The sequence below is a fragment of the Ctenopharyngodon idella genome, chromosome 1 (assembly GCF_019924925.1).
Source record: "Ctenopharyngodon idella isolate HZGC_01 chromosome 1, HZGC01, whole genome shotgun sequence".
In the NCBI taxonomy this organism is placed as follows: domain Eukaryota; kingdom Metazoa; phylum Chordata; class Actinopteri; order Cypriniformes; family Xenocyprididae; genus Ctenopharyngodon; species Ctenopharyngodon idella.
The window spans coordinates 44,565,641-44,578,703 of NC_067220.1; the positions used below are offsets into that span (position 1 = coordinate 44,565,641).

The 13,063-nt window shown below is 36.4% G+C and overlaps 1 pseudogene; it reads left to right on the forward strand.

Annotated features, from left to right (window-relative positions):
- Positions 1–8,731, forward strand: part of LOC127512350 (phospholipid-transporting ATPase ABCA1-like) — a 31,969-nt pseudogene extending 23,238 nt beyond the window's left edge.
- The last annotated feature ends 4,332 nt before the right edge of the window (positions 8,732–13,063 follow it).

Below are 13,063 nucleotides of genomic sequence, written 5' to 3' on the forward strand. Positions count from 1 at the left end.
GTCTTGATCTCTGACCTTTGATCCCATCGACTTCCTAGAATGACAACCTCAGTCGACGTGCTGGTGTCCATCTGCGTCATATTCGCCATGTCCTTCGTCCCGGCTAGCTTTGTGGTGTTCCTCATCCAGGAGAGAGTGAATAAAGCCAAACACATGCAGTTCATCAGCGGAGTGCAGCCCTTCCTCTACTGGCTAGCCAACTTTGTTTGGGACATGGTGAGTATTTTGTAATGTAAAATGGTAAAATCTTACTCTAAATGTGTCTATCTATTCACATGGCTTTTGACTGATTGGATCTTTGTTCTTTAGTGCAACTACATTGTCCCAGCGACCCTTGTCATCATTATCTTCCTCTGTTTCCAACAAGAGGCCTATGTGTCCTCCACCAATCTTCCTGTTCTCGCCCTCCTGCTGTTGCTCTATGGGTAAGATGGGCCACAAATTGCCTTACTATCTAGTATACACTACCGTTGAAAAGTTTGGTGTCAGTAAGGCTTTTTCTTAGAAAGATATTAATGCATTAAATTGATCAAAAATGAAATTTATAGTGTTGCAAAAGATTTCTATTTTCATGTGACACTGAAGACTGGAGTAATGATGCTGAAAATTCAGCTTTGATCACAGGAAAAAAAATACATTTTAAATTAAATTCAAATAGAAAACAGTTATTATAAATTGTAATAATCTTACAGTATTTTTTTGCAGCCTTTGAATAGCAGTGTATGCCAGATTTTTATAGATATAGACATGTGACATCTCCAAAAATATGTCACTTAAATGAAAGTTTTGTCCATTTTTTTTTGTGTCCATCTAGGTGGTCCATAACACCCCTGATGTACCCGGCGTCATTCTTCTTTAAGATTCCCAGTACAGCATATGTGGTTTTGACCAGCGTTAACATCCTCATTGGGATAAATGGCAGCGTATCCACATTTGTCCTGGAGCTTTTCGGCAGCAATGTAAGTTCATATTTCTACGCTGTGCTTGATTTATATATCTAATAACTAATGTGATCTAATTTGATGTCAAATTAGAAAAGAAGCCCTAAACTGACTGTGGATGTTTCTTCTTATTTTTATTTCAGGAGATTGGAGGCATCAACAACATCTTGAAGAACGTGTTCCTGATCTTCCCTCACTTCTGTCTCGGTAGAGGTCTCATTGACATGGTGAAGAACCAAGCTATGGCTGACGCCCTGGAGAGATTTGGTGTGTACCATTCTCACAAATACATTATCCTAATTATTTTTTTAAAATCTTATAGTAAAACGTTCTTTTTAAGAATGTCCATTTAGAATTGCTGCACTAACCGAACAGATGTAGGCCCAGCTAACAGGGAGCGTTCTCAGAACGTTCTGGCAAGATTCTCTGAAAGTTCTAAACCAACATTCTTCCAGTAACTCTAATAGAATGTTCATTCAAAGTTATCTGGACTTTAATAATATTCTCGGTTACACTTTATTTTACAGTACATGTACTTACAGTGTACTTAAGAAAGTACTGGGTAATATAAGGTAAACTACATGGGTTAAGGTTAGGTTTAGGGGTAGGTTCAGGGTTTGCATATAGTTATAACCTAGTTATTGTAATTGCTATAATAAGTACATAGTATGTACATGCAAAACAGGACTGTAAAATAAAGTGTTACCATGTTCTCAAAACGTTATCACAAAAACATTCTTCATGGAATGTTTTTTCAGAAACATTTTTGTTGGATGTTTGTCGTTTTTTAAATGTTACTACTTGTTTCAGAGTGTTCAGAGAGCATTCAAAAGTAACATTCCCATAATGTTTGCAAAATGATCAAATGGAATGTTCCCTTAACATTCACATAACAAAAAAAAAAAAAAAAGTATTTAAAACATTTAAGAAAAAAATTGACTTTTTGAATGTTGAAAGAGAGCATTCAGAAATAACATTTTCATAACTTAATGGAAATGTTAGAAAAACATTTTTAGAACATATTTTTGTTAGCTTGGGGTTTAGTGGAGTTGAAAGTGTTTTCTCCCAGATATTGTTTAAATAATTACTCATGTTGGTTTGGTTTGGGCCCAGGTCAAAGTGACATCTTGTTGTGGACATAACATGTCCTGGATCATTTCCATGGAAAAGCATAAGCATCACAGCTGCTCAAATATAAACAAAATCTCATTCTAAGAAACATCAGGGTCGAATGAAATGAAATGTAGTTTGTAGACCTTGGCTCATTTCCAAAACCTAGTAAGCTGCCTACAGCAGTGTTTTTTTTGTTTTGTTTTTTAAAGCAGCATCAAATGTGTACTTCACGGAGAAGGTAGTCCCACAATGCACTGCTACTAGCTGAGTGAAAAAAATATATAAATATAATTTATTCAGTAGTGAAAAGCATTGATAAAATAGTTTATTCTAATTAAACAATGATTGAAAATTGCTCAACCCAGTATTTGTGTGTACTGTGTATTTTGCCGCAACATGTTAAATCAATTCTGGGTCTGCTTCTTCTGACATGATGTTTCTGAATGTTTTCAGGTGAAAATCGATTCCGCTCTCCTCTGGCGTGGGACATGGTGGGCAAGAATCTCTTTGCTATGGCCATAGAGGGCGTAATTTTCTTCTGCATCACTGTCCTTATCCAGTACCGTTTCTGCATCAAGGCTAGGTAACAATACTTTCATAACCTCACTGTGTCATGCAATTTTAAATATATGTAAAATCTGTTTTAATGCATGCAATAAATGTTCTGTTTTGCTATTAATAGGCCGGTTAGCACTAAGCTGAAGCCCATCGGAGAGGAGGATGAGGATGTGGCCAGAGAGAGGCAGAGGATTCTGGGTGGAGGAGGACATACTGATATTCTGGAGCTCAAACAGCTCACCAAGGTGAGCAACATCTCACACTATTTAGCTGCAGTTTTGGGAAAATGTTGCAATTTTGAGTTATTTTATGTTAAATAATTAAAATTGTAATTATATATGTAATTACATCTATCTATCTGTCTATAGGTGGCTCAAGCAAGCTTTTGTCATAATAATTATTGCATCAGTATTGTTGTTCAGTTAAAATAATAATATTATAATAATAATATTGCTCATTCTGCAGGTGTATAAGAGGAAGCAGAAGCCAGCTGTCGACAGACTGTGTGTGGGAATCCCACCAGGAGAGGTGAGATCATCTGTCTGTCTTCTTAGTAAATAAACAACAGTTTTTAGTTTAGTTAGGCTCGTCTTGTATGATTAGAATAAACCGATGGCGAACAGGGTTTAGATAATATTATGTTCTTTCATCAGTGTTTTGGGTTGCTCGGTGTGAACGGAGCTGGAAAGACAAGCACCTTCAAAATGCTCACAGGAGATTCAGTTGTCACTAGTGGAGAGGCCTACTTGGCAGGAAAAAGGTAAATAAATTAAAATACTAGTGATTTAATGCTTTTGAATAATATTAATATTATATTTTTTGTGACTTTGAGGTTGTCAATATGCTATTCTCGTAACAATTAATGCTAACATTATTTCCATCATGCATAGTATTTACATAACATTTCAAAAATGTGTTTAAGTGACTCTTTATATAATAATACCAATCTCTTGGCTTGTTTTCTGCAGTGTGCTGACAGAGATTGATGAAGTGCATCAGAATATGGGCTACTGTCCACAGTTTGATGCCATTAATGACCTGCTGACTGGCCGAGAACATCTGGAGTTTTATGCCATCCTGCGGGGTGTCCCCGAAAAAGAAGTGTGCGAGGTCAGTTTTTAGCTGAGAGGGAAAGTCGAAGTATTGTGTATTGCGTTGCAGCTGATTATCGAGGGATCTGATTGGTTGTTTTTCATTGCAGGTGGCGGATTGGGGCATTCGTAAACTGGGCCTGATGAAGTATGTAGACAAAGCGGCAGGAAGCTACAGCGGGGGAAACATGAGGAAGCTTTCCACTGCAATGGCGCTCATTGGAGGACCGCCAGTGGTGTTCTTGGTGAGAGTGCAAATAATAAACTACCCAACTTTGTGTTTGTTTAAACCAGTGGTTTTCAGCTAGTGCATCATACACCAAAAATATGTCATAGGTCTGTATTGATCATGGAGAACAGGGGAAAACAATGCTACATGCAAATAATAAAATGCAATTGTTCATAGAAAATATAGCAAAATAAATAAAAGCTAAATAAAATAAAAAATGATATTAGCAGCATTTAAATGGAAGAAAAAAATCTGCAATTGTGCATATATAGCAAAATAATTAAAGGTTAAATAAATAAAAATAAAAAGCTAAATAATGTTAAAGGGATAGTTCACCCAAAAATGAAAATTTTGTCATTAATTACTCAATCTCATGTCGTTCCACACCCATATTCTGTCATTAATTACTGGTAAGATATTTTTGATAAAATCTGATGGCTCAATGAGGCCTCTACTGCCAGCAAGATAATTAACACTTTCAGTGCCCAGAAAGCTACTAAAGACATATTTAAAACAGTTCATGTGACTACAGTGGTTCAACCTTAATGTTATGAAGTGACGAGAATACATTTTGTGCACCAAAAAAAACAAAATAGCGACTTCATTCAACAATATCTAGTGATGGGCGATTTCAAAACACTGCTTCATGAAGCTTCGAAGCTTTATGAATCTTTTGTTTCGAATCAGTGGTTTGGAGCGTGAAATTCACGTGATTTCAGTAAACGAGGTTTTGTTACGTCATAAGTGTTTCGAAATTTCAATGGTTCACGTGACTTTGGCAGTTTGATACATGCTCCGAACCACCGATTCAAAACAAAAGATTCATAAAGCTTCGAAGGGAAAATATACAATTGTGCAGAGTATTCATAGTATAGCAAAATAAGTAAAAAATAAAAGCTAAATAATATCAACATTTAAAAGGAAGGAAAATATGCAGTTGCACATAGTTATTAAAGTGTAGCGAAATATATAAAAGCTAAATAAATAAAAAAAATTATATTAGCAACATTTAAAAGGAAGGAATAAATGTGCAATTGTACAAAGTTATCAGAGTATAGCAAAATATATAAAAGCTAAATAAAATTTAAAAGCTAAATATGATCATTTAAAAAATTAATAATAATAATAAAAAAAAACTAGCTCTTCACATAAAACAAGGATAATTAATTTGTTATATGCCAAACACAATTTGTTTTATGAGGTGAATTTTTGGCTGCCAAGAGCATGAAACTATCAAATTGGACCAAAACCAGAGCAAACCCTGTGCACAGTTAATATACTGAAAACAAAACAGTCATAATATACCACATTACCAACCAAAAACCATTTTCTTACTCTAAAAAACCCAAAAAACCTTGCATACGGGTGTGTATAGGTCATCTGCATTTCAAGCAAAAAAGATCTTTTGACATTCATTCCAGTTTAGATCAGTGCTGTTGTGTAACAGTCCTCAGATTGATCACTTGGCAAACCTCTTTTTCCCAGAACAAAAGCAATACCCACACGGCCTTTGGCTCTTGCCACATTTTTAATACGCTGTGAAGTGTTTAATTCCCAAGGAACCAGGTTACACTTAACATTTCTAACAAGGCAGTGCAGCGCTCCACTTTTCTCAGGAATCAGGAAACATGATCACGCTCTTCCCTCTCTTTATGGTGTTTTGCTTGTGTTTCCTGCTGAATTTGTGGGCGACGGTTAACCTGGCTGTCGCTGTTGTTACAGGACGAACCCACCACTGGGATGGACCCCAAAGCCCGGCGAGCCCTGTGGAACTGCATCCTCAGCATCATTAAAGAGGGACGCTCGGTCGTTCTGACCTCACACAGGTTAGAAAGGAAGAGAAGCATTAGGGGTGTCCAACCCTAAAAAGCATAATGACTTATTTACATGACTTTGCTGTTTCTTCTGCAGTATGGAGGAGTGTGAAGCTCTCTGCACTCGTATGGCCATCATGGTGAACGGCAGGTTCCGATGCCTGGGCAGTGTGCAGCACTTAAAGAACAGGTTGGAAGTTACCTGACAAAATAATTTTGATTCATTCTAGAAAATCGATGGGTTTACTGACCGCTTTGCTCCTGCTCCAGGTTTGGTGACGGGTACACCATCATCCTGCGGGTGGCGGGAGCCGATCCGCAGCTGGAGCCGGTGATGGAGTTCATCGAGCGGGAGCTGCCGGGCAGCACCCTGAAGGAGAAGCACAGAAACATGCTCCAGTACCAGCTGCCCTCGTCACTGACCTCCCTCGCCCGCATCTTCAGCATCCTCTCCAAGAACAAAGAGCAGCTCCACATCGAGGACTACTCCGTTACACAGACCACTTTAGACCAAGTAAGAACGCTTCAAGATTGTTTGTTTATGGGATATTCGATGCCATATAGATAAAAAACAGCACTTTTGCAATACACGAATTGCAAAATTATTTGTTGACTATACTACCCTGCAAAAAAAGTTATTTAAAAGAAATTAAGCACCACAATTCTAGAGCATCTCCTACATGAATCCTCCTACATGCGACCCGTGGCCCGTTTTGAACTAAACTGCCAGTGTGTAAGCACCCTAATACTTTTATTTAGCTAGGATGCATTCAGTTTATCAGAAGTGACTGTAAAGACATTTATAATGTTACAAAGTTCAGAATATTGCTGTTCTTCTGAACTTTGTTCTTCAAAGAATCTTGAAAAAAGTATCACGGTTTCCACAAAAACATGAAGCATCACAACTGTTTTCCACATGTTTCTTGAGCATCAAATCAATAAGAATGATTTGTGAAGGATCATGTGACACTGAAGACTGGAGTAATGATGCTGAAAATTCAGCTTTGATCACAGGAATAAATTACATTTTACGATATATTCACATAGAAAACAGACATTTAAAACTATAAGAATATTTCAGAATATTTCTGTTTTTACTGTATTTTTGATCAAATAAATGCAGCCTTGGTAAACATAAGAGAATTCTTTTGAAAACATTTTAAAAAATGTTTGACCCCAAACTTTTAAATAGTAGTGTAAATCAGAGAACAAAAACAGAAAAGAATATAATGCCTCAAAATTAAAAAATTAAAAACACAAAATCCGTTGTGACTTATTATATATTTTTGTGTTCTCATTTCAGGTATTTGTTAATTTTGCTAAGGACCAAACTGACGAGGACCACTTAAAAGACATTTCCAGTCAGAAAAACGATGCCGTTGTGGACATTTCTCAACTGAACGCCTTCATCATAGACCAGAAGGCCAAAGAGTCAGTGGTGTGATCCGTCATTCAACGGATACAAAAATCCACCTTTGAGGGACTAGAGTGTCATTTGTTTTTGTACTACTTTTTAGTTTTTTTGTTGTATTTCAGCTGTGTGTGTGCTCACATGTGGGCACTGGACCTGAAACACACTACTGAAACAAATCAATGCAAATCAATGCAAAAAAAGAGAAAGAAATTCGAGTAGAACGCCGATGACAGTGAGGCTGAGCCTGGTGCTCGTCGCCTCGTCACGGTGAATGCAGGGAAACTTGAAGCTGTTCGCTCCACTAGCGGTGAATGTTTGATTGACAAGACGTCTGCGGAGTTTCCATCGAAAACATCAATCAGACACTGCCAACGAGATGTCTAATTCAGGGCCGAATTCATCTCCTCATTTAGTACAGGATTCAAGCTTTGCATTTCAGCAACTCTTCTTGATCTTTGTACTTTATTTTTTAGATATGCATTTTAAAACTATACTTAAATGATATTTTGATGCAACGATGTGCAATGTTTTCAAAAGTATTTGAAAGTGTGGTGCCTTGAAACAACTCTCCGCTAATGGACTAGAAACGACACCAGGAGCGTCGAGCACACACTTAGCTACGATGGATTTTGCGTCTACTGTAAAGACGGAGGGGATGACTTTGGAAGTGTATTGCATGCTTTACATGGATGCCGTGTTTAGGACACCATTGTAAGCTCAAGCATGTTCTAGCTTCGTTATCCTGAAGTATTTCTGTGTGGGTATCTATGGATGGTCGATGATCTCAAGGAGAGTTTCGGTGGGACTTCACTGGGAGATCCATAATTGTTTTTGTGTTCAAAACGGAGGGAAGTTCATATTGTGAAACTGTACAGAAGAAAATCATGTCTGTGCCAAAACAGGTCAAGTGGTTTAAAATATTTCCAAATGAACGTATTATAAAGCAAACAAGTTGTCGGTGTTGGATATTATGCTAGTGGCCCTCAACAGGCTACTAAATGTTACATTTTTGTTGTTGTCTACACCGTGTGATTTGAAACAAGAGTTTCATTGTACAATAGGGCCTTAAAAAACAAGAGCTACATGTTTTCATGGAAATTACATTTATAGGCCGTTGGTACAGGAGTTAATTACTCAGGACGTGCCTCTTTATTCTGTGTAAATGCTTTAGTTTACTGTAGCATACCACTTTTACGATCTCGACCAATGCTCTCCATGGCACCGTTGTTGTACGCCTATAGCGTGAAGTGACCAAAAGCAATGAGGTGCTACCGGTTGAGTTTAATTTCCAAATCCAAGAGGTGCTCTTTAGTCAAACACGCTCAGAAATTAAGCAATCCCTACTGCACATTAGTGGAAGAAGAAGGAAAAAAGTATTGTCTTTGGTCCAAAACTGAAGCACTTTATAATAGTCAATGTTAAACTGGTCTTGATATTCAAAATTCACAACCAGGATGTTTTGTGTTTAACAAAAGATTAATCTGCAATTTCAGATGTCCCACCATGGCCATTATTTTCTGTGTTACAATGTATGTGTTTACATTTTAAATATTAAAAAGCTATTTCAGTCACTCTTGTGTCCTTTTTTTGGTTTGCTTTGTTCAAGTGCCATGTGTAATTTCTGAACTCCAAGTGGCAGTCAAAAAGAATAGGAATAAATAAATAATAGTGAAGAAAAGTAAGTCAGAGCAAAGTTTGTTTGCTAGCTTGCCTTAAAGTGTACCTGTATTTGTATAGTATGTACTTGATTTATATACATTAATAATATTAAATAAAATTTCAAACACTTGTTAAATGGCTAAAAGCATTAGAGTAAATGTTGATAATTTTCAGAAATTTAAGTACTGAAGGTCTAATACTACCGCCACAATTATTAATATTAGGTTATAAAGGACAGACAGACTGACGGTTAACTGGTTGACGTAGGAAAAAAAAAGACATTTCAATCTGAATTAGATCACCTCCATCCATTCAACCATCCGTCCATTCTCTCTTTCCTAATCCCTGCCCTTTAAAGTCTTGTCAATGTCAGTAACGCCAAATACCCAATGTGATTGACAGGTAAAGACTAAAGGGCCGTTTATGACACCGTTTTCAACTGAAAACGGAAAACTATTTATGCGTTTTGGCCGTTCATTTATACAACAATGGCGTTTTGGTGGCCTGAAAACGCAAACTTGTGAAAACGGGTTTCAAAGTGCAAGTTTTTGAAAACGGTCTCCGTGTAAACAACAAAAAGATTTGATTTTGGTTGTCATTTGTTGAAATAAATACAAAAATACAGCGTGTCGTGTCTGTCCCCTGAATGTGACCCTCCGATTCTCCTTCTTGGCCATATGGGAAAGTGAATATTTACAAATACAACATTAAAACTAAAGTTACATTTACACGCTTCCAACAAATAAATGGATCGACTTCTGTCAGCTTGTTTAACATATTTATTTTATTTGGACATTTTCTACCATACGATGGCTAAAGCAGCAGCGCGTGAGTTCTCACGATAACCACAACATTGTGAATGTAATTCTACAAAACTGAAGTGAAAATACCAAATTATCATTCAATAGGATAAAATATCTTCTCTTCCTTGCAAACGATAGCATGAAGAATGTGAATATTTAACCAAGTCAAAAACAAAAGGTTAGCAGGTATCCATATTCATTTCAGTATCAGCAGACGCAAAACGCTATAAAAGGCGACAACTTTTAAAGTTAAAAAATGAAATAAGTTATAAAAAACGGTATAAGTTATGTAAACGATATAAACACCTTCTGGGTTCTCGATTTTAACGATTTGAGCAACCATAAACGACGCAAAACATACGAATTTTGAGTTTTTGATAGGATTCCTATATAGAAAAAAATCACTCCTTGCCCTCCAGACTCATTCGCGCTGTTGCAATGACGTGATGTGCAAACAACCTATTGCTACTCAAATTTGCGTTTCAGGAGGGGTCCCCCTTTAAAAATCGCGTTCCGGGGTAAAATCCGCTTTTTGGCTGGGTTGCCCTTGGTAAAAATTGCATTTCAGGGGTTAAATCATGTTATTTGGGTTCAACCCGCGGATATGCAGAGTTGTAGACAGACAGCCACCGAGCGCCAAAAACAAACAACAGCCGCCTTTTACATCTCCTCTTGAAACAAAACAAGCTTATGCTGCGTTCACATGTAACTGTAATTGTGGGATGGCAACCCGTGATGTTCTATCCGGAGCTGTACAAGTTATGCTTTTCTATGTCAACACTATCAACGCTGAAATGAATCTGCAGCAGTCAGGTGATAACAACTAGAGCTCTGTAAGTTGTTTACGTTCATTATTACTGTAATGGAATGTGGTTTCAGACATTAGGTGATGCAATGAGATCCAGGCAGTCGAAGAAGTTGATGAGAAATTATTTATTTATTAAAGAGGAAAATTAAATATGGAAGAAAATGAATAATCAATAATGAATAAATAATAATTAAATTTAATAGCTGAGTACAGCGCTGATACAAAAGACCAAAGACCAGCAATCAGAAGTCAACATCTAATTCTGAGATTCTGAGTTCTGAGTATAACAATCTTTGTCAGAAGATATCAAAAAAGGTTGGCGCAAAGAGCAAGAAGTCAGGAGCAGAAGAAGTGAAACTAACACAGAACGATGTTAATATATACCTGAACCAGAGGAAAACTTATATCCCACCTAAAGGTCTGTTTGGACAGATAAGAAAGGTCAGACTAAACTCTCTGTTGTGTCAGTGATATATCTTCCTGCTGTAAGATTCGTGACTGGTCCCATGACGGTTAAAACTAACCAGAAAGACAAAAATAACCACCCAAGATGTGGGTTGAACACCTTTTTGAAAGCAAAAAGCTTGCACATTTTAAATATCAAGTCTTGCGTTGTGCAAAATATTATTTGCAGGAAATGTACATCAAGTTCAAATGAGCAACAAATTCTGAGAACATCGTCACTTCTGCAGTACATGGCAGGCATCCAATATCTAACCACAAATGAGTACAAAATATCTTGTCACACTGGAACATTTGAAGAACTATTGAATAGGCTACAGTAAGCAAACTCTCCAACAGTAATACCTTGAGAAGTTGAGTATATGATGAAGATTAATATATTACATTGATATATGAATTCGGAGATAATATTGATAAATCATAAGCCATAAGTGATTACATCACATAAAAAATGAATAAAAGGCATGAATATGAATATTGGATACACAATGAGGTAATTTAAAGCCGTCTAAACCTGCAAAATGTTTTGTTTTAGATTTACTAGCAATTTCTGAGTGAGATTTGTTTCAAAGTAAATCCTTCACCGATTATTTTCCTTTCAGTGAAGTTAACCACAGCAGGCTTTTGTTCCTGTTAAAAAAAATTGTGCAAAATGACTGTGATGATTCTATTGACATCCCTACATTCAGAGGAAAAGCCCTTGAAATATCACAACTGGGATCATATTTGGGGGTTCTTGGCATCAAAAATCTTAATGACACATGTGTTAAACAAAATGTCACCACAAGGTGTCACTCTTATACTGACAGGCCTACAAACAGCTGACTAATTATGACTCAACCAATATACAGTCAGGTTGCAGTTGGCTGCATACAGTTGCATATGTACAATAATAATAGACACTTGCCATTCATTTATAATTTTTAAACAGTTTTAAACTTGTAAATGAATATTATATTAAAACCATCTTAGAATCTATTTTTTAACTATATATGTTCATTACTTTTCAAATGTCTGCATAGATATTTATTGTTTTACAATTTTCCCAAGAACAGACTTTCAGTCGTAAACTGAAAATCAATTATATGAATATAAATTAAGTGTAAAACTGTGATGATCTAAACAAAGAAACAAACATAAACCGTTTCAATACTTATTGAACTTATTTAATTTTAGAAATGTATTAGTAAATGTAGAAATGTACATGAACTATGATTAATAAATGCTGTAGAAGTAACTAATTCAGTTAAATAATGTTAACAAATGAAACCTTATTTTAAAGTGTTACCATTTTTTCAAACATTATGCCTGTCCCACAGTTTTGAACAATTTTGCCTCTTATAAAGTTATCAAAATTAGGCTTTTCTAGTGAAAATCAAAGCAGATGTGCATTTTGATTTGCATGTCTCTCTAATTTAGCTTTGCTTAATCAATCTGTAATCAGATATGTAAATATATTTGCAATATATATGCAATGGTCAGTTTCTAAAATGGATAGTTTTCTAAAAGCTGCTTGAATGACCCATATATGAGCTATCACAACTATTATTATTATGAAATTAACTTATTAAACATGTTTTAAATCATATTTCTGCAAACAATCGCCATTAGAGGCAGTGATTCTACCATGACTAAGAGGTGATCTTATGTAGGAAAGGAAGTTCTTCTTAATTAAAAGGGTTTTGCCCAATACCTCAAGGCAGATTCTTCAGACTTTCTCTGTCTCATGGTGTTGTTACACTTGCAGTCTGACAGCCTCAATTCTCCCAGGCAATTCTCTTAGAGCCACTCCCTGCTTTTACACAAATATGCATTGCTGGTAAACACATGATAAATAACTGTGCATCTCTAAATTGACATTTGGTTCATCTCAGTTCAGAATGTATCTTCAATCTAGGCAGAATGACTTTACAGAATGAAGGAAAGCTGCAAGACAACATCCTATCCTGTAGAGCAGGGCTTCTCAACCACGTCACCCAAACAACACTGCACATTTTGTATGTCTCCTTTGTCTGACACACCCATTTCAGGTCTTGCAGTCTCTACTTAAGAGCTAATGATCTGAATCAGGTGTGTTTGACTAAGGAGACGTCAAAAACTTGCAGTGTTGGGGGAATCCAGGAATGTGGTTGGGAAACCCTGCTGTATAGGATATTTTGCAGTGACCTGGT